At 45.1% G+C, this 22,359-nt stretch overlaps 1 protein-coding gene across 5 annotated transcripts in view; it reads right to left on the bottom strand.

The window, feature by feature from the left end:
- Positions 1 to 22,359, bottom strand: part of LOC141080493 (uncharacterized) — a 131,505-nt gene that overhangs the window by 82,143 nt on the left and 27,003 nt on the right. For 2 of the 5 annotated variants that reach the window (XR_012228946.1, XR_012228945.1), the window contains exons 10-12: positions 22,189 to 22,329; positions 21,948 to 22,065; positions 19,229 to 21,421 (exon numbers count right to left, since the gene is read on the bottom strand). The exons of 1 other annotated variant lie outside the window; for it this stretch is intronic. The gene's annotated coding sequence lies outside the window, so the exon portion shown is untranslated. Of the gene's footprint in view, positions 1 to 16,796; positions 21,422 to 21,947; positions 22,066 to 22,188; positions 22,330 to 22,359 lie in introns of those variants that run through there. 2 more of the 5 variants (XR_012228944.1, XR_012228947.1) reach the window with 1 other exon arrangement.

Below are 22,359 nucleotides of genomic sequence, written 5' to 3'. Positions count from 1 at the left end.
AATGGGGTCACTTTTGGGGGGTTTCCACTGTTTAGGTACATCAGGGGCTCTCCAAACGTGACATGGCGTCCGATCTGAATTCCAGCCAATTTTGCATTGAAAAAGTCAAACGGCGCTCCTTCCATTCCGAGCTCTGTCATGCGCCGAAACAGTCGTTCCCCCCACATATCAGGTATCAGCGTACTCAGGACAAATTGCACAATAACTTTTGCAGTCCAATTTCTCCTGTTACCCTTGGTAAAATAAACAAAAATTGAACCTGAAGTATTTTTTTTGTGAAAAAAAGTTAGATGTTCATTTTTTTTTTTTAAATATTCAAAAAAATTCCTGTGACGCACCTAAAGGGTTAATAAACTTCTTGAATGTGGTTTTGAGCACCTTGAGGGGTGCAGTTTTTAGAATGGTGTCACGTTTGGGTATTTTCTATCATATAGACCCCTCAAAGTGGCTTCAAATGTGATGTGGTCCGTAAAAATAAAATGGTGTTGCAAAAATGAGAAATCGCTGGTCAATTTTTAACCCTTAACTTCCTAACAAAAAAAAATTTTGGTTCCAAAATTGTGCTGATGTAAAGTAAACATGTGGGAAATGTTAGTTATCAAGTTTTTTGTGTGCTGTATCTCTGTGATTTAAGGGCATAAAAATTCAAAGTTGGAAAATTGCGAAATTTTCAAAATTTTCGCCAAATTTCCGTTTTTTTCACAAATAAACGCAAGTTATTTGAATGAAATTTTACCACTATCATGAAGTACAATATGTCACGAGAAAACAGTGTCAGAATCACCGGTATCCATGGAAGCGTTCCAGAGTTATGACCTCATAAAGGGACAGTGGTCAGAATTGTAAAAATTGGCCCGGTCATGAACGTGCAAACCACCCTTGGGGGTGAAGGGGTTAATAATGTGAACAGTTTGTATTGTGGAGTCTGCTCCACTTGAAAGTTATCACATATATTGGGAATAAACCTTTAACCCCTTCTTTTTCACCTTCCTAACCGGGTCAAAATTTATAAACTAACATGTGCCATTTTATGCTATGATTTTTTACTGGACTAATTGTAGTTTATGCTCATGGTAAATATGATTGGCATTTATATATAAAAAAAAAAATAATAAATTTGATGAAAAATTCTTAGTTTGAATTTTGAATATTGTTGCCCTTTTGAGCCATACCACACAAAAATGGAATAACATTTACCATACTTCTACTTTAAATAAGTGTTATTTTAAATTATTAATTTTTGTTTAACTGTTTTATAAGGGTTCAAAGTTTAGCAGCAATTTTTCATTTCCAAACCCTGTTTTTTATATGGGACCAATTGCGCATTTGAAGTGATATTGAGGGGCCTATATGTCAAGTTTACCCCCAGACCAGATGACCCAATTCATAGAAACTTCACCTCACTGTGAATTACTCTATGGGTGGGGTGAGTGTCTTGAACCCACAGGCACTTCAGAGAATTTTATGACATGACTTTTTTTCCAAGTATGATGCTGAAGTAGTCCCCAAATTTTTCATTTTTACAACGGTAACATAAAAAAATGTATCTCCCAATTTGCGGTGCAATTACTCTTGAATACATTGATACCTCATAAGTGGTCTGAGACGACTCGTTGGGCAAATCGTCAGTATGTGGCCAGAGAATACTCTTTGGGCACACTGCACAGCTCAGAAGGGAAGGAGTGACAATTTTAACTGCAAATTTTGCTGGAATGCTTTGGGGTGCCATGTCACGTCAGCAGAACACCTGACATACCAGAAAAGCAGAAACCCCCAAAATGACCCCATTTAAAAAAAACGCTGTACCCTACAATGAATTTAGAGGTATAGTGAGCATGTTGACACCAAATGTGTTTCACTGAATTTTACACAATTGGACCATAAAATAAAATTACATTTTCACTACTAGAATGCTATTTTAGCTCCAGATTCATGTTCCAAAGGAATAAGAGTCGAGAATGGGCCATACAGTTTAACTTTTTTCTGTGTGCGGTAATAGCCTATATGTGATCGTAAACTATTGTTCTATTGTTTGGGCACATGGCAGAGCCCAGAAGAGAGGATCGCCAATGGACTCTTAGAAAGCAGATTTTCCTAGTATTTCTTGTGGTTAGGCCAGGTTCATACTGCGTTAGGCAGCCCGATAATCGCATAGCGCTGACGGCTGCTTAACGCTATATGGCATAACGCGATCGCATTATGCTATATCGCTAGTGCAGATGCTTCACCTGCGCTAGCGGTGACGGAGCCTCAGACGCTGCAGCCCGCGTCCGAGGCTCCGTCACTCAATGACCGCACATCGCTAGCCGATAACGGCATGCGTTGGCAGTGCGCCCGATAATAGGGGTTAATGGCAGCACTAACGGACTGCGTTACACCACATTATGCCGCGGTGTAACGCAGTCTAACAGACTGCCATAACGCAGTATGAACCCAGCCTTAACATTTGGTGATCCTTAGGAGCCTGAGTATGATCTGATTTACGCATGCAAATCGTGTATGCTGCAAATTTTTTTCCCCCCAAATTCCAAGGAAAAAAAATCGGACAAGTGCACGGTCCCATAGCATAACATCGATCAAGTGTAATGTGACGTTCTGTTGGATCGCACTCGGAACTACGCTAAGCACTTACAATAGAGGGGGGTTCCATCCAAATCTGTCAGAAATGTGACTCGGATGAACCCCAACATTTCCATTTAATACAATGAGGCAGGTAGTCACTCTGGACTCCGTCTGGCCTCTATTCTAGCACCTTTTTAGAGGTCCGGGCTACTGCATTTTTATACATGCCTAAAAGAATTGAACACTGCAGGAACAGAGGTCACAGAGTAAAAACAAGTTTTGTTATTTAATCTGAGAGCAGCATAATGTAGCGGCAGAGAACCTGAATCAAATTATGTATAATTTATTAGGCTGTGGGATGTTATAACACAATGTTTTATCAGCAGGAGAATATCACTGCCTGACTAGGTCTCACATGCAGGCTAGTCCAGATAATCGGCGTAACCCCTCCCGCACCACTGATTGGCAGTTTGCTAACACAGTACAGTGTACACAGGAAGCTGCATATCAGCAGTGGGGGAGGGGTTATGCAGGGCTCAGTATTCTGACCACTGACACATCTACAACAGATAAAACCGGGATTATATCAAAACTGCACCAAGCAGTCCAGTAAGTGATATATTGCTTGAATCAGGCTCTCTTGCCCTAAATTATGCTGCTTTCAGATTGCATAGCAAAAACCTGCTGGCAGATTCCCGTTAATCTAATATATAAAGCTCAATGTGTGTGTGTATGTATGTGTGTATGTCCGGGATTGGCATCTGCACCATCGCAGCTCCAACCACAAAATTTTGCACAGTCACACGTCTGGACCCCGAGAGCGTCATAGGCTATGTTGTGAGACAAAATTTTAACCCCGCGCATTTCAATTCACCAAAAAACTTTGCCTATTATTCTTATCATTTCTATGGTTTTATCGTCCTTCTGTAAAGATGAAATAACACAATTTATTACTGTGCCAACTCAGACCACCCTCTGACACAGACTGCAGGGGTAGCCTAGCATCACACAGGATAGGACTAGATACACGGCTCAGCAGTCAGTAATTCACAGGATAGGATTAGATACATGGTTAAGCAGTCAGTATCACACAGGATAGGATTAGATACACGGCTCAGCAGTCAGTATCACACAGGATAGGATTAGATACACAGCTCAGCAGTCAGTAGCACACAGGATAGGATTAGATGCATGGCTCAGCAGTCAGTATCACACAGGATACGATTAGATACATGGCTCAGCAGTCAGTATCACACAGGATAGGATTAGATACGCAGCTCAGCACACAGTATCACAGAATAATATTAGATACACAGCTCAGCAGACAGTGTCACACAGAATAGGATTAGATACACGGCTCAGCAGTCAGTATCACACAGGATAGGATTAGATACACAGCTCAGCAGTCAGTATCACACAGGATAGGATTAGATACATGGCTCAGCAGTCAGTATCACACAGGATAGGAATAGATACACGACTCAGCAGACAGTATCACACAGGATAGGATTAGATACACGGCTCTGCAGTATCACAGAGGATAGAATTAGATTCACGGCTCAGCAGTCAGTATCACAAAGGATAGGATTACATACACGGCTCAGCAGTCAGTATCACACAGGATAGGATTAGATACACAGCTCAGCAGTATCACACAGGATAGGATTAGATACACAGCTCAGCAGTCAGTAGCACACAGGATAGGATTAGATACATGGCTCAGCAGTCAGTATCACACAGGATACGATTAGATACACGGCTCAGCAGTCAGTATCACACAGGATAGGATTAGATACACAGCTCAGCAGTATCACACAGGATAGGATTACATACACGGCTCAGCAGTCAGTATCACACAGGATAGGATTACATACACGGCTCAGCAGTCAGTATCACACAGGATAAGATTAGATACACAGCTCAGCAGTATCACACAGGAGAGGATTAGATACGCAGCTCAGCAGTCAGTATCACACAGGATAGGATTAGATACACAGCTGAGCAGTCAGTAACACACGATAGGATTAGATACACAGGTCAGCAGAAAGTATCACACAGGAGAGGATTAGGTACACAGCTCAGCAGACATTATCACACAGGATAGGGTTAGATATAAAGGCTCTTGAATGAGTTGAAAATAAAATACTATCAATACTTGGGTAATCGTCTAGTTAATTTGTGTTGCAAATCTGTAGTGTTGAATATATGATGTGAAATGTTTTTATGTGCAATATAATCATTATAATTTGCAATAACTAACCACAGTTGGTTACTATGCCCAGGCAACGCCGGGCTCTTCAGCTAGTAGTTTATATAAGTAATTTGCTAGTAAGCAAGTTTTTGGTTATACTTTTTTATTGGTGCCTTTATTTTTTATTCAGTTCGGGTTTCTCTTTGTACATTTAGAATCACAATCATTAAGACTGGAGTTATGCACATCTGTTTTAATGAAAGGGCTTGCTGGAGTGCAATGCGTCTTACTCATTAAGTTGAATACGACGCTTAATGAATTAGGTGCATCTGAGAACCAGCGTGCACCGTAGCCAGAAATGTACTCCAATTAGTAACTGGGGTACACTTCTGGAGTAAGTTACGCATTAGAGTGGCATAGCGTATCATGATGTGAGTAGCCGCGCCCCGTCCATGTCCTGCACATTAAGGACAGAATTCTGGCATAAATACCTTAATACATCATGGCCTTAAACTATTTAAGGAGTTGTCCTCTACTCCGACCAACCCTTCTCAATCACTATGTTTCTGTAAGGTGGTGGCGGAGAATGTAATCGTCTTCTCTCTCTCCTATGTCTTGGCCCCGTGTGCTTTATGCGGTACCCGGACAGTGTACCGGTTTATTTATGTTTTGTTGTGCCTGTACTGTGAAATGTGTGTACAAGCAATGTACAGCCATATGTTAATGTGTCCATGTATTGTGTATTCCTGTATATGTAGAGCAGGGAAAGTAAAAGGTTAATTTGGTGGGCGGAGCCAGCAGCCTCAAGGGAGCAGGAACCTCCTGCTTCCAGATCAGAGCCCAGCACATCTGCCCAGGCTGAGAGCCTTGCCAGACCCCAGGAGGGGAAAGGGTGCTGCCCCCAGACCTTTGGGCAGCGAAACGGGCACCAGGACTACGTAGGTACCCCATCGAAGGGACTTCAAGCATCTAGATTCCGGCATATGGATTACCTCCTCTTTCGGCCACCGTGGCTGTGGGTATGGCCGTGGACATCCTTAGGGAGAGAGCAGGAAGTTGATATTGCACTTTGTTCATCTCTTTCATTAAAACTTTTTCCCTGCTGGACTGCAGCTGTGTCTGGGGTTGCATCTGTCCTGTCCATTTCTGAACAAAGTGCCAGGGTGTACACTGATGGTGGCTTAGTTGACTCAGCTGGGACTACCACCCCGGGCCACCTTGCTACATTTTCACAAAGTAAAATAATAGCATCTATACCCCTCCAGTCCTGGCGCCATTCCAGCAGGATCACTGAGGGGTTCCTTCAGGAACTGAGCAGTCAATGTATTTGATCCTAGCTGTTAACTTTAACTAACCCCTTTGATGCCTCAACCTATAGTAACAGTGGCATCTAGGTTGTTAAATAAAGGTAGGGGGCTTTCTTAGTCAACCAACTCACACAATGGTCCCCACAGCTGCGATGGTAAATCATGCTTGGCAGAATCGTGTAAAAAAGACTAAAATTTTTATTTATATAGCACCATTGATTCCATGGTGCTGTACATGAGAAGGGGTTACATACAAATTACAGATATCACTTACAGGAAACAAACTTAACAATGACAGACTGATACAGAGGGGAGAGGACCCTGCCCTTTCGGGCTTAAGGTACCATCACACATAGCGACTTACCAGCGATCCCGACAACAATATCAACGTGTTAGGATCACTGGTGAGTCGCTATGTGATCGCTGGTGAGCTGTCAAACAGACAGCTTCACCAGCGACGCTGAGCGCCCGACATCCCTTAGAAACCCGATGTGTACCTTAGTTACCAGCTCCCTGCATCAGCGCGCTGGTAACTAAGGTATACAGAGGGTTTCTAGGCACCGAACGGTGCTTAGAAACCCTGCGTTTACCTTAGTTACCAGCTGATCGGTGGTCTGCCGCCTGTCACACGCAGCGATGCGTGAGGGCCAGCGGGAGACCAGCGATCTAAGAAATGTCCAGGGCTTTCCAAGAGCGATCAGCTATACCAGCAGGTTATAGCTAGGTCGGGTAAGGAAGATCTGTGAGATGGAGGAAAGATGATGAGTTCAGATTTGTCCACATTGAGCTTGAGGAAGTGAGAGGAGAAAGAGGATATGGCTGGTAGACACTCTGGGATTCTGGACAGTGTCGTCTGGGCCAGAGAGGTAGCTCTGAGTATCATCAGCATAAAGGTGGTACTGGAATCCGTGGGACTTTAGCAGTTTCCCCAGACCAAGTGTATAGATTGAGAAGAGTAGGGGTCCTAAAACAGAGCCTTGTGGGACTCCAACATAGAGAGGGTGGGATGAGAAGGTGGTGTGGGAGACGATGAATGTGCGGTTAGAAAGGAGAAAGGGGCGGGGCGGGGCCTAGCTCTTGATGTGAGAAGTCGGGTGGCTGTGCTTCTCTGCCACCATTAGCCTCAATTATCCTGCACAGAGCCCGAACCAGCTAATTCCTTTACCAGGATTAGATGTCTGAAGGTCCCAGGAGTCAGGGGTGAGCTTCTGCCAGACTCAGAGAGACAGACATGGGCCGCAAAAGGCAGAAAGATGCCGGAGCCTGCAGCAGTGCCTCAGTCCAAGATGGTGCTGAGAGAGAGGAGGAGGCGGGAAGAAGAAACACAGCCTTTGCACAGAGGCTGGAAGTCTCAGCCCGGCTGAACAGGTATGTGAAGGGCATAGAGACAGATGAAGAAGGAAATGGAGAGAGTGAGAAGCACAGAGATGAGGAGGAAGATGATGAGGAGATGCCTGTGCTGAATGCAGAGCTGGAGCAGGAGGAAGAGGGGGATGGTGACACTGTGCAGTTAGCTGAAAGTGCAGATGTAGCAGAGCCCACCCTGCGGGATGTATTCCAAGCTGTCTTATATTGCAAGACTGCCTTAACTGCTCTAACAAAGCAAGTGAATTGCTTGAAAGAAGAAATGGGAGGCATAAAAGCATCTATGCAGAAAGTTACAGCCAGATTAACTGAGGTGGAGGACAGAGTTGGTGTAACAGAAGATCACTTAACCTCAGTGCAAAAGACACAACAACAGCACACTCAGAGGATCACGGTAGTAGCCAATAAAAATGATGACCTGGAGAACCGGTCACGTAGGAACAATTTGCGCATTGTGGGCATCCCTGAGAGAGCTGAGGGTGCTGACCCCACAACCTTTATTGAAACCTGGCTGCTGGACAAGTTTGGTGCTGATAACTTGTCGAGAGTGTTTGCGGTGGAGCGTGCCCATCGCGTACCCATGAGACCCCCAGTGCCGGGAGATGGACCTCGCACGATGCTAGCCAGAATCCTGAATTGCAGAGACAGGGACACTATCTTATGAAAGGCTGCAAAGTTGACAGATCTTAACCTGGAGGGCAAACGAATCGAAATATACCCGGATTACTCAGCCGAGGTGCAAAAGTTGCGACTGCGGTATGGCGAAGTGAAGAAACAGCTCCGCTCTTTGCATTTGAAATACTCTACAATTTATCCTGCTAAATTAAGAGTGGAAGCTTTTGGAAAGGTCATTTTTTTCCCGTCACCGGTTGAGGCTGCTTCGTGGTTGGAGCGCAACCGGAGCAAATTGAGAGAAGATAATGGCAATATGACCACATGACCCTGCTAGACTGATCACTGGACAGGGTTGTGGCGCTGCTTTACTCTGCGAAATAGGAGCGCAGAGGAGGGGGAGAACTCCCCACTGGGATCTACGTATTATGGTTAATTATTTGACTAATGGTTCGGGACTATGCATACTATTGACAATATGGCGGAGAGGCTGCCAATGATGGAGGAGGACACGACGCATGTTGAAGTGCGGAATACTGAGAAGTTGCTCAGGTTCTTTGAGCTCCCACTCTCACATTGGGGAGAGAGTGACAACTGCAAAAGGGGAAGGGTGGGGGGAGGGGAAGCGGAGAGGGATGGGGGGAGGTGGGTGGGGCGGATTTGTAGGGAGATGGGGGTTTTCATGCTGTTTGACCGGGTATGATTGGGACCACAATGTAATGATGTTACTTGATGATGATGGATTGTTCTTTCTAATGCACAATGAGTAACCGTACTGTTCGGATGTTAAGTTGGAATGTACGTGGTATATCTGATAAGGTTAAGAGGGCGGCTGTTCTGAATCATATCAAATCCTGTGAACCTATGATCGCGTGCTTGCAGGAGACACATCTCACTAGAGACACTATGCACTGGTTGTCAAGAGCCTGGATGCTAAAGACATATCATTCTACTTATTCCTCATACTCCAGGGGGGTGTCAGTCCTAATACACAAAAACACACATTATGAAGAGCTGGAAGTGCATGTAGACAGTGAAGGGCAGTATGTATGGATTGCTTGCAGATTGTTCGGACACAAAATGATTTTAGTGGCTTTATATATCCCTCCACCTTACTCTAAAAAGAAACTACAAGCAGTACTGGAACTGACGGGCAGATGGGGGGAGACTCCATTGTTGATTATGGGAGATGTTAATAACACTATAAATAATTTTTGGGATAAAGTACGACCGGCAGGTACGGAAGCTGGACAGGACAGGATGACTGCCTTTGGCAAGTATGTAGGGGAACTTGGGCTGGTAGATCTGTGGAGAGTACGAAATGAGGGTAAGAGGACTTTTTCTTGTCATTTGGCAACACATGGAACACTGTCGAGAATAGACCTGGCTTTGGGGGATACCGCTATGGACGGGATGGTGGGGGAGGTGGAATACCTACAGAGGACTCTCTCGGATCATGGTCCTATGGTGGTCACGCTTCTGGTGAGATCTGCTCGGGGTCAGAGGGGAGGTTGGCGTCTACACCCGACGTGGCTTAAAGTGGTGGACATGGGTGGCATAACCAAAGAGCTAGAGCACTTCTTCCAAATGAACGAAGGGAGTACTGAGGCCACAACGGTATGGGATGCCATGAAGACATTTACGAGGGGACTTTTTATAAGTGAGATTGCGAGGTGTAAGACCAAAACTAAATTGGCAGATCAACAAATAAAGGATGACCTGACAAGAGCGGAGGCAGACATGATTTTGGCGCCAACGAGTGAAGCTCACAATAGACTAAAATTGGCTCAGGAGGCAGTTGATAAACTGCACATGATGCAAGCTGAGTGGAAAAGGGCATTTCAGCAAGCTCAATTCTTTGAAGAAGGAGAGAGAGTAGGTCACTTGTTGGCGGTGATATCTGCGGCACAAAGGGAGTCTTCCAGGGTGTATAAACTGAGAGATCAAACAGGGGCGACTCTGACAGACACAAAGGACATACTGGAGGTCTTCAAGGCATATTACATGGCACTGTACACTTTGAGAGCACGGGACACAGAGGGGGATGTGGAGAAATTTTTGGAAGGCATTTCACTACCTAAATTGTCTGAGGAAGATAGGTTGAGGTTGGAAGAACCTGTGAGTGTGAAGGAGGTGGAATGTGCAATACTGTCTATGCCCAATAACAAATCACCGGGAGCTGATGGTCTACCTGGGGAGGTGTACAGGGAGTTAGTGGAACTGCTGGCTCCGAAATTGAAATCTGTGCTTGATGAGGCTTTAGTGATGGGGGCACTGCCGAGATCAATGGAGGAAGCGGTGATAGTAGTTCTGCCGAAGGAGGGAAAAGATCCCATGGATGCGGAGTCGTACAGGCCCATTTCGTTGTTGACAACGGATGTCAAAATACTCGCTAAGATCCTGGCCACCCGGCTCACCGGGGTTGCGCATACCATTATACACGAGGACCAGTCGGGCTTTATGCCTAACCGCTCCACGGCTGTTAACTTAAGAAGATTATTTCTTAATATGCAACTGCCTGCTGATAATGGTGGCAGGAGAATAGTGATGTCATTGGACGCTAGGAAAGCATTTGATAGCGTGGAATGGCAATACTTATGGAAAATCATGGAACTGATGGGATTCGGCCCCGCGTTCATGGCCTGGGTGAAGTTATTGAACTCATCCCCAAAGGCGGTAGTTAAGGTGAATGGAGAACAGTCCGGGATGTTTGACTTGCATAGGGGCACAAGGCAGGGGTGTCCGCTGTCCCCGCTATTGTTCGCGGTGGCAGTGGAGCCCCTGGCGGCCAAGATTAGAGCTGAGAGGGGAGTGGTCGGATTTAAATTTGGGAAGCTGGAAGAAAAAATATCATTGTATGCCGACGACATCCTGTTGTTTTTGGAAAGTGCAGGAGAGACACTGGGGTGTGCGATGGATGTAATTAAACAATTTGGAGCATTTCGGGACTGGAGATAAATTGGCACAAGTCTTATGTCATGGCTGTGGATAGAGCAATAGAAGCGGAGGAGATAGATGAGAGGGGGAAACAACTCCAGCTAGTTTCACAGTTTAAATACCTAGGGATATGGGTAGCTCTTCCACTGTCCCGATTCACGGATCTGAATTTGGTTCCTCTGCTAGAGAAATTTAAAGGGAAAATAGGTGCATGGTGCAAATTGGCTTTAACGGTAACGGGTAGAACTAACCTGATTAAGATGGTCCTTATGCCACAACTAATGTACGTTTTGCACAATTCGCTGATATGGCTACCAAAAAAACGGTTTTGGGGCATTGATTCTATCTTCAGATCCTTGATATGAGGCAAGAAGCAGGCACGGATTAAATTTGGAACTCTGCAAAAAGGAAAGGAAGAGGGAGGACTAGCCGCACCAAATCCATGGGTCTATTTCTTGGCAGTACAGGGCCAGCATGTCAGGGGATGGAGAGAGCTCGATTGTGGAGGAGCAGCTCACCGGGTGCTGGTACATGTGACGGGGAGACGCCCACTTATCCAGGGTCTAGAGGATGGTACCTTTAAGAAACTGGGAGCACCATATCCTACCATAGGCATGATTCAGAAGGTATGGGACACCATTAAAAGGATCAGAGGGGTGGATGAGCTGACTAGGTACTCACCGGTGTGGGACAATGAGCATCTGCCGGAACTTAATAAGCTGCGTCAAATGGGCAATTGGAAGGCGAAAGGAGTAAGATATGTGTGCCAGCTGCAGAGTGGAACGGACCTGAAGACCTTTGAGACATTGAGAGAGGAATTTGATTTGCCTTCGGTATGGGGGTTTCAATACTATATGCTTCGACATGCTTGGAGGGCACAGTGTAGATTGGGAGCCATGACGGTTCAGGGCGACATTGTACTAGAATTTGTGTGCATGAAAGGAGGGACGAGGGGAGTTATATCGAGCATATATCATGATCTACTACACTCCTACCTGGGGGACAATCACCTTACTGCAAAGAGTAAATGGGAGAGGGAGGTGGGTACCCTCACAACAGAACAATGGGAGACTATTCTTGAATATGTCCCGAAGATCTCTCTAAGCGAGCAGGCACGGCTCTCCCAATTATATGTAATACATAGAACATACAAAACACCGCTGGTCCTATTCAAAGCGGGCTTGAGGGGAGACTCTAGCTGCCCTAGATGTGGCACAGACCAGGCCGGACTGTTACATATGTTATGGTCGTGTCCACGGCTGGTGGCATACTGGCTGGTCGTTATCAACAAAATTGAGAGAGCTTATGCATGTACGCTCGACAGGAATCCAGTGCTGTGTGTTTTGGGGGAGGTGGATGGGATACCTGTCTCAGAACATTACAAAGTGGCAATAGCGAGGTTGCTGTATGTGGCACGCAAACTAATAGCACGAAAATGGAAGGATTCGGAACCCCCCACTAGGAGGGAATTTATTGCTCAGACATGTACGGTAATGCATTTAGAGGAAAGCATTTACAGGCGAAGGCATGGTGAAAGCACTTTCGAAAAAATATGGTCCGCCTGGATGGCGGTGATATGATTGCTAAGACTCTCAAGTATACCCGGCATAAGGAGTATTGGGGGAGGGGGGAGGGGGGGATGGCTTTGATTGTATTACTACAAGATATGTGAATTGTTACATGTATATTGATATCCACTGTTTATTGTTTAAAATCTTTTGAAACCTAAATAAAAATAACTGGTTTAAAAAAAAAAAAAAAAAAATGCTAAAAGAAAGGTATGAGGAGATCCAAGATAGGGCAAGGTCTTTGATGCCGAAGGAGGAGAGGATCTATAGTAGGAGGGAGTGGTCAACTGTGTTGAATGCAGAGGACAGGTCTTGAAGCAGGAGCATAGAGTATTGTCCATTTGATTTCGCTGTAAGTAGGGCGTTAGTAATTTTGGTCAGGGCTGTGTCAGTGGAGTGATGGGGTCGGAAACCAGATTGTAGATAGTCAAAGAGCAGATGATAGGTGGGAGGAAAGTTCAGCGTGGACGTGCTGCTCCAGGAGTTTAGAAGCGAATGGGAGCAACGATATTGGGCGATAGCTGAACATAGCGGTTGGGTCGAGGGTTGGCTGTTGTGAGTTCATTTTCCAGTCCACCAGTTGTGAGTTCTCCTTCCAGGCTTTCTCTGGTGGTAACTGGAGGTAGTGAGGCTGATTTAATCAGTAGAGATCTGCCACCTGATAATGAGGATGACGATTGGACCTCAGGAATCTCAGACTGGATTTAAGACAGCCGACGCCCTATTCTGGTGCTGGTGATTCCTTCTGCTTGTCAGGTCTTTGTCTTCAGCTCTGTTCCAGTCATTTCAAGCTAAGTTTTTCTGCTAATTTTCACACTTGATTTTGTTGGTCTATTCAGTTTTTTGTGTGGTCAGCCAGCCCCGGCTGGGGCTGTGCTGAATTTCCACTCTTATTTATCTGTATTTGCCAATTTGTTTTTTTTGTCCTTTATTAGATTGGCCTCTTTTTGCTCTGTCTCAGAATATTTCAGAGTGCTGATATAGTGGGAGAAGTCTAGTGACATCAGGGTTAATTTTGCTATCAGATGTGTTGGACATTTTTGTAGGGTTTTTGTCAGATTGCAGACAGTGTCTTTCCTATTCTGTCTAGTTAGTTTGGGCCCCATCGTTTGCTCAGCCTATTTTCCTGCCTGTGTTTGTGCTTTCATCTTGTCTCACCGTCAATACATGTGTGGGGGCTGTCTTTCCTTTGGGGTCTGCTCTGGGGCAGTTAGTTTTCCCCTTTTCTTGCTTTAGACTTTAGTCCTCCGGCTGTGACGAAGCGTCTAGGATCATCGTTGGCACACTCCACGGCTGCTGCTAGTTGATTGGTTAAGATCAGGGATCTGCAATCTGCATAGTTACCAACCTCTCTGGTTTTCTGTGACTTAGCTTGTTTAATCTTTTTCTCCTCGGTGACCCATTCATAACAGTTGGCTTTTTAAAGATAGGCGTGATTGTGGCATATTTGAAAGCAGAAGGAAAGGTATCGGACGTTAGTGATAGGTTGAAGAGGTGGGTTAGGGATGGGATAAGTGTGGTGGTGAGGTTGGGGAGGAGGTGGGAGGGAATGGGGTCAAGTGCACAGGTAGTGAGGTGCGATTTGGAGAAGAGACAATTAAGCTCCCCTTCAGTGATGCTGGAGAGTGAGGTTATGGGGTTTGGGCATTGGTCTGGTATACAAAGGAGTTGTGGTGGTTGAACGATGAAGACTTGCCTTGTTTGGTCAATCTTATTTTCGAAGTGTGTGGCAAAGTCCTCGGCAGAGATGAGGGAGGTTGGAGGGGGCAGTGGTGGGCGGAGGGGGGAGTTAAAAGTTTTGAACAACTGTTTGGGATTGTAAGATAGGGAAGATACGAGGGTTGTGAAGTAGGCCTGTTTAGCAGAGGTGAGGGCAGATTTGAAAGCAAGTGTTGCCCGTTTGAATGCGGTGAAGTAGTCTTGCGAATTTGTTTTCTTCCAGCGCCGCTAAGCAATCCTGGACACTTGCCGGAGCTTTTTAGTGGTGCTATTGTGCCAGGGTTGTCTGTTGATACGTCGCATTCTGCCATGAACGAGAGGGGCAACCGCGTCAATAGCTGATGCGAGAGTGGCGTAGAAAGCAGTGGCAGTGTCTGTTGTGGAGTGAGGCTATGGATGCCAGTGGTAGAATAGAGTCAGAGAGCGTGTGGGTGTCTAGGTGTGCAAAGTTTCTGCGGGTGTGCGAGTGTTGCTGGATATGGGTGACAGGTGAGGACAGGGATGAGAAAGTGAGTAGATGGTGGTCAGATAGAGGGAGAGGGGAGGTGGTGAAGTTAGAAAGAGAGCAGAGGCGGGTGAAGACCAGGTCTAATGTGTGTCTGTGTGGGTGGCTGAGGAGGACCACTGAGTAAGTCCAAAGGATGAAGTAAGGGACAGGAGTTTGGAGGCTGCTGACTGAAGGGTATCAGTGGGGATGTTGAAGTCACCCATGATGAAAGTGGGGATGTCAGTTGAAAGAAAATGAAGAAGTCAGGTAGAGAATTGGTCAATGAAGGCAGTGGTCGGGCCTGGAGGTCGGTATATGACGGCCACTTGGCGGTTGGAGGGAGAGTAGATGTGGAGAGAGTGGACTTCAAAAGAGGGGACGATAAGGGAGGGAAGAGGTGGGATTGGGTTAAAGGTGCAGTTGGAAGAGAGGAAAAGACCCACTCCTAAAATAAAATGCTTCTTAAAAAAAAATAACATGCATCCCTAGTCCCGCTCTTTGATGTGGGCTAGGGAACTGAGATGGCAGATGATGGCTGCGTTATTTAGCGATCATCTGCCTCTAATAACGGAGGGAAGCTCCGACTGTGGCTGTTATCCTGTTAAATGCCGCTTTCATTTTGCGATGGCAGCATTTACAGCGAGTGCCCCGGCTAGGGACCGCACTGTTGGAACTGTCCATAATCACCCCCGCAATGCGATTCTGGGGTGCCAAATGGTTGCCATGACAACCTGGGGTCTGCTGAACACCCCAGTGCTAGTCATGATAGTAGTACTCCTTTGAACACCAGCCTGTGGAGAGTAGGAGACTGTGATTTTTCCTATATACACAAGCAGGGCTTCCACCAGGAATTTTAGCACCTGATAATGGTAACATTTTCAAGTTCCTTTGAGACTCCACCCCAAATCTGCCTCCACCCCATGAATCTTCCACTGTACCACCGCCCACTCTTGGGAAAATTCAACTTCCGCACCTTGTCCTCACCAATCACACATTATCTATTCCCATTGAACACCATATCACATACAAAGCCATCAGCTTTTGTTTTGGACAAAAGTTTTTTTTTTTAAGCCTGCTACCACGACAAGGTAGACCCTTTTGGCAGGGCCCTACTCTACTCTAACCTATTAAACATTTCATAAAATATCCAATACTCTTTTTAGGTATAGTTTATTTCTTTTTCTTTTAGGGAATGTCACATGCATTTTTTTTAAACTAATTAAAACCAGATTGTGATAATTTTTCTATAATTTGAATTTCTGATTGCAGATTATTCTATTCTGTTTTCTGTACATTTATGGAAGCTGCTCTCTTGCCTGTTTGGAGTTATGGACATTGGACATATGCATATATATATATATATCACAATACATTACAGGGGACTATTTATTTCCATGGGAGAGTTTTCTATACACATTCTCATTTAGTGACATGCAGATATCATTGTGCAGGAAGGGGAAAGAGGTGAGCTGTGACACTACCTAATGTGAATGATGGATTCTGTTATCTCTCATTGCAATCCTTTCTTGTTATGATAATGAGGGGACTACTGAAAAGTTATCTCTTCTGGATGTGTCGGTCTATTAGAAAATCAGTTTCTGTTAATTTATTATTTTATGATATAAGGGGTGACAAACTTTAAAGTAAATTCTTCCAAAACTTTAAACTAAGAGGCCTCGCCATTTTCTGGTTATTATTGACCAATGTGTTTGAGATGATGATAAGGCCCTTACTAATGCGGCCTTTCTTGAATTTCGGCACTAAATATGAAATATAGGAGATCAAAATACAGCTGTGTAGAATTTCTGCACTAAGTAAAGTGCCTTTTCATCATGTCACAAACACATTGGGTAACAATAACGATAGAGTGATCGATGCCTTTAACCCAAACCATTTGTAACACATTCCCACTATACATTTTGCTAACTAAATATTTTTTTCATAAGAGTCATTTAGTTAAAGCTATTGGCTAAATTATGTAAAGTGCAAAATTATAGTGACAGTAACAAAACAAACAAAACAAGCAAACAAAAAACAAGAACGAGGTGTTTCGTTCCGCTTTGCAGCAGAGTTGTTATTTTGACAGCTTGAAAAAAACCTGCATGCAACATTTTTCGGGCTGTCAAAATGAAGATCTCTGGACGGAATCGTCTCTATGTCAGTGTCTGGCTGGCGATTCCTCTTTTCACGCTAGCGCTAAACTAACGATCCAGCGCTGGCTTCTACTATAGAATCTAGTGATGGATCGTAGCACTGGTGTGAAACTGGCCTTTCCTGAGCCGAGTTGAGTTGCAAGAAATCTAGCCTTGTTGGTTTTCTTGCGACTGCCGCAGAGATCTATTCACTTCAAAGGGATCCCTGCACCTCGGTAATACTAGCTGCGACCCGTGTTGCGCCACCGGTGTCGCCGTGTAGCCCCTGCCTAGCAGGATGTAGAGAGCTTTTCAGACAAATGCTTTACAGCAGCCACATAGGCCATACACACTGTAGACTGGAGGGACCCAACTGAATTGCATGGGAGAGTGATCTGTACAAAGGTCTGTAAGATAAGCTGTAACAATCATCTATTGTGAATAGTGGAGCCTGTGCTATGTATACACAATGCTGATATCTCTCATTCTAATCCTATCTGTAATAATATCAGATAAGTGCAGCAAACTGATTTGTCCAGACCAAGAAGTGGCATCAATTACTACATGTCCCAAAACCAGTGCGAAAGCTCCACGATTTTATGTTTTTTTTTTATATATCGACACTGACCTGTAACATTAAAAACAACTTCAGCAAAAACACATTTTTTCCCTTTTTAGCCCCACACTAATTACGCCTCTACACAGCTCTATCGAAAGACAAAGTTATGGATCTTGAGAGGTGGCGATGAAAAAAAGACAATTACCTATTTTTGATAAGGGGTGCAAGTAGTATAAAGTAAAACTAAAAATTTTGTTATCACTATAATTGTACTGACCCAGAGAATATTGGAAAATTTATGTGAAAAATCAGTAACTGTATTGCTGTTTTTTCCAACCCCATCAGAAAGTTAATAAATTAATCTGCTATATATGTGTACCCCAAAGCGGTGGCATCAAAAACTAGAACGTGTCCTGCAATAAACAAGGCCCATACAGCTAAATCAATGATTATGAAGAAATCACTAAAGAAAATACTCAACCACCCCCTGAAATGAATGGAGCAGCTGGTCAGACATGTGTGAGGGCACTTCATTCATTTCAATGGGAGTTCCAGTTATTTCCAGAACTCCAAGTCAAATGATTTGAGTGTCTGCACACGTCTGAGAAACCGCTCCATTGATTTCAGGTGCCGGTTAGAGTTACGGGGCCCCTGTTCTCAGGATCAGTGGTTCTACTTCTGGGACCCCCCACTGATCACAAGATTGGGGGCCCATAAATCTCATTGCACCCTGAAATGAGCGGAGCAGCTGATTAGGCATGTGTGCCGCAGCCCGATTGTAAGAGCCAGCTCACACGGCACATTTTCAAGCAGAATTTTGGTGTAGACAGGTCCATTCTCAGCACGGCTGCTGCTAAAACCCACTATTCTGCAATCCTCATCGCTGTCTCCCATAGACAAGAATAGGAGTCATGAAGGAAGCGGTCACTGTGGAAATTCTGCGGAATGTCGGAGTAGCTGTCTGCGCCAAACTTCTGCTTGAAGATCCGCCATGTGAACTGGCCCTAATAATTATGCTATATGTTGTGTATAGAGGATTAGTATTAGGTTAATAGAATATCCCCTTTAAGACAGGCAACTGTACCGTATTGCAGGCAGACAGGCAGCAGTCAGTAGGATTGACTTTAGTAGTACTTAGGAGTTTGCAGGCAGGTAGCAGACAGAGACTGTCTCTATCTTCCTACTGTACAAGCAGGGAGGGGGGCACAAGAAGAGTAGCGGGTCAGTGGGCCAACAGGTGGGCAAATGGGAGGGCGGATGAGGGAATGGGAGGTCGGTCAAGCGAGTGGGCAGACATGAACTGCAAGGGCCAGGGGTTTTCCGCAGCTTAGTAACAAAGGGCATCCCATCATCAACTGATGTCAGACACGGCTGCCCCCCTCTCCTGCAGCCATACAATGTAAATAGCTGCGGGTGAGACTGCCTGGGACCCCGGTCACCTGCATTAAAAAAAAATCCGGCCTCCTCCTCCCCTTAATAGCTGGTCATCACACACCTTTTCCCAACACTCATGATAGCACTTTCATGAGTGTGAGGAAATCTTACTAACGGTAATGGTAAAAATGATCACAGACATGTGCAATAATGTTAGGTAAAAAAAAAAAAAAAAAATCAGGCCTCCTCTTAATAGCCAGCCATCGCACACCATGTTATTTCTTCTTAGCCCAAGGCAGCACCGAAAGCTAGAGCTGTCATGAGCAAGAGGAAATCCAATTACCGGTTAGTGTAAAAAGTTCTGCACATGCCTATGGTTAAAGTGAAGCGCAGACGTTGGGGCGCTTATACTTACTGCCAGTGTATGATCAAATTGTCTAGCTTCTCCATCTTTGGGGTCCATCGGTATTGTGTCCATGGTCAACTACAATACAGCAGTGTTTCCAGTAATGTCCAATCTTCTGTTCTTCAAGGTCTTCTGGAGGCTCAGGACAGCTCACTCTGGTGATTATGGAGCTGGTGTCTTCAGGGCCGGCTCCAGGTTTTTCAGGGCCCCGGGCGAAAGAGTCTGTGGGCCCCCCTTTAACACATACCACATGGCATCTGTGGTGCAGGCCAAAAAATGGACTTGTCTCCATGTGGATCACACGGACACGCATGTGATCCACACGGACACACGCTCTATGGCAAAACACGTTCATGTGAAGGAGGCTATTGATTAGTAGTGTACGTATGAAAGATGATAAAGAAAGAACAGACAGACAGAGAGAGAGGAAAGAGAGAAAGAAAGAACAGAAAGAAAGAAAGAAAGAAAAGAAAGAAAGAAAGAAAGAACAGAGAGAGAGAATGAAAAAAAGAAGAGAGAGACAGAAAGAACAAAGAAAGAAAAAGAGGGGAAAGAAAGAACAGAGAAAGAACAGAGAGAAAGGAAGAACGGAGAGAGAGAAAGAAAGATTAGAGAAAGAAAGTGGACAGAAAAAAAAGAACAGAGAGGTAGAGAGAAAGAAGGGAAGGAACAGAGAGAAAGAAAGAGGGGAAAGAAAGAACAGAGAAAGAGGAAAGAAAGAACAGAGAAGGGAAAGAAAAAGAAAGAAAGAACAGAGAAAGAGGAAGAAAACAGAGCGAAAGAAAGAAAAAGAACAGAGAGTAAGAGAGTGGACAGAAAAAAGAACAGAGAGAAAAAGAAAGGAAAGAAAACAGAGAGGGAGAGAAAATAAAGAAGGGAAGAAACAGAGAAAGAAAGAAACAAAGAGGGGAAAGAACGAACAGAGAGAGAGAGAAAGCACAGAGAAAGAAAGAAAGAAAGAAAGAAAGAGGGGAAAGAAAGAGAATAGAGAGAGAAAGGAAAAAAAGATTAGAGAGAAAGAACAGAGAGAGAGAGAAAGAAAGATTCTATAAAGATACTATAGCAGCCCGGCTCCCGTTGTAGTACTCACCTGAGCCTCCCGATGCAGGACATATCATGATCCACTCACATGGCAGGCATCCCCGATTCCAAGGCGATCACGCTGTCGGAGGACACGGTGATGGATCTGAAGCATTCCCTGAAGTGCCTCCATGGTTCCGTCACAATCTCCTCCCAAAATTACCTCATTTCCGGTGAGCTTCCAGCACGTCACTTCCAGTAGAACGTCACGTGCGAGTTTTAAAGTGCTCCTTGGGGCTACGCCGTGTACTCCTGTGTCTGTGGGAAAAGTAGCTGGGGCAGTCTCTCTCTCAAAATCGGGATGGTCCGGCTGGATCTGGGACAGTTGGGAGGTATGAATGCTCCCCACCATACACACAAGGCTCTGCACACCTCATCCACACACGGTTCAGGTTTGTATGCCCTGTACACACATGGCTCCGCTCTGTACACCTTGTATACACATGGCTCCGCTCCATACACACGCGGCTTCACTCTGTACACCCCCGTTTCTGCTCCGTACACACAGGGCTCCATTCAGTACACCTCGGACACACGAGGCTCCGCTCCGTACACCTCGTACACATGGGCTCCGCTCCGTACACCTCGGACACCCACGGCTCCGCTCCGTACACCTCGGACACATGGGCTCCGCTCCGTACACACACAGCTCTGCTATATCCACACTGTAAACCCCTCCTGACCCCACACGTAAGCTTTACCTCATCCAGCACGATGACAACCAGCACAGACAGCACAGCAGAGTCCTGCACTGAGGCTCCTGATCATGTGACCCCTGACTCCTCCCCTCCTGTGACCTCATCACAGGTCCTGTGTGCACAGAGAATCCCATTCCCTGCGATGTCATTGCTGGGATTTATCAGGGCTGCGGTGGTCGGTGCATGGGGGGGGCGTGGCGGCGACCATTGGGAGCTATGTACGGAATCCCAGACAGTGTGAGTGGGCCCCCAGTCTCGCCAGGGCCCCGGCACTTGGGTGTCTTGTCAAGGGTTTCCACGTTGACAAAAGAAAAACCCTTGAACATGGCCTGGGTCCTTTCCTGATAGAGGAAACTTTTTGGCATCTACTGCTTCTAAATTTCTCCAGATGGTATGGTCGAGAACGGTGATGAGCTTTATTTGGCTGTAAAACACCAAAAAAATGAAATATAACATTAGGATTATGACCTTTTTATCAAAGTCAATATTTTCAATTGAACTAAAATAACCAAAATTTGAAATCTTCTGGAGAAGGATGAAATCCACATTAACTTGCATACAGCTAAAGTGAAATGATCTGAACCATCAAACCAGGACAGCAGCCCTAGATGATGTTGACTTTCCAATGCTAGTGTCAGCGGTAAGAAAAACTCAACAGAAAGTCAACATCAAAAAACTATAGAAATAACTATCAGCTTTCAATTAGTGTTCTCTAACCATCAGTGATTTCCCTATAGGCCGGGGTAACACTTGCGAGAAACTCGCATCTCAATACCCGGCAGTGGGACCAGAGCTCTCAGATGGTTAGAAATACATGCAGCCACACACTCCTGTCCCGAGTGCCGGCGGCAGTGCCGGGTATTGAGATGAGAGACTCGTGATAGTTTCTCGCAAGTGTGACCCCGGCCATACAGTGATGATGGTGCAATGTGATCAGGATATATACTTACTACAGGGATGTGTGGTGGAGGCACTTTCAGGGCTTCCGCAGTCAATACACTGAAAAAACACGTGCTCTCTGATGTTACCATGGACTCCTAAGCGTCTGACAGGATCTTTCTCAAGGAGCTAAAAATGATAAAGTAAAACCCATGAATGTAAACAGTAGAGGCAATAAAACTTTCTTGCAATACCACCATTTAAATGAATATTGTAGAAGCCATAGTACTAATAACTTGGAGTTATACTAACCTGCTTAATGATGTCATCAATGCCGGAGGATGCCTCATCAAGTGTCAGATGGTAAGTACACTCACTGGTAACCATATATTTTAAGATGATCCCAAAAGAATACCAGTCTACTCTGGCGTTATACTCCTTGCCAGGAAAAATCTGTCAATGAAGAGAGAACAAAAAAATCAA

The sequence above is a fragment of the Dendrobates tinctorius genome, unplaced genomic scaffold (genome assembly GCF_039654945.1).
Source record: "Dendrobates tinctorius isolate UK_male_01 unplaced genomic scaffold, ASM3965494v1 ptg000016l, whole genome shotgun sequence".
Classification (NCBI taxonomy): domain Eukaryota; kingdom Metazoa; phylum Chordata; class Amphibia; order Anura; family Dendrobatidae; genus Dendrobates; species Dendrobates tinctorius.
The sequence above is the reverse complement of the archived record's forward strand: the minus strand, read 5'-3'. Positions and strand labels throughout refer to the sequence as shown.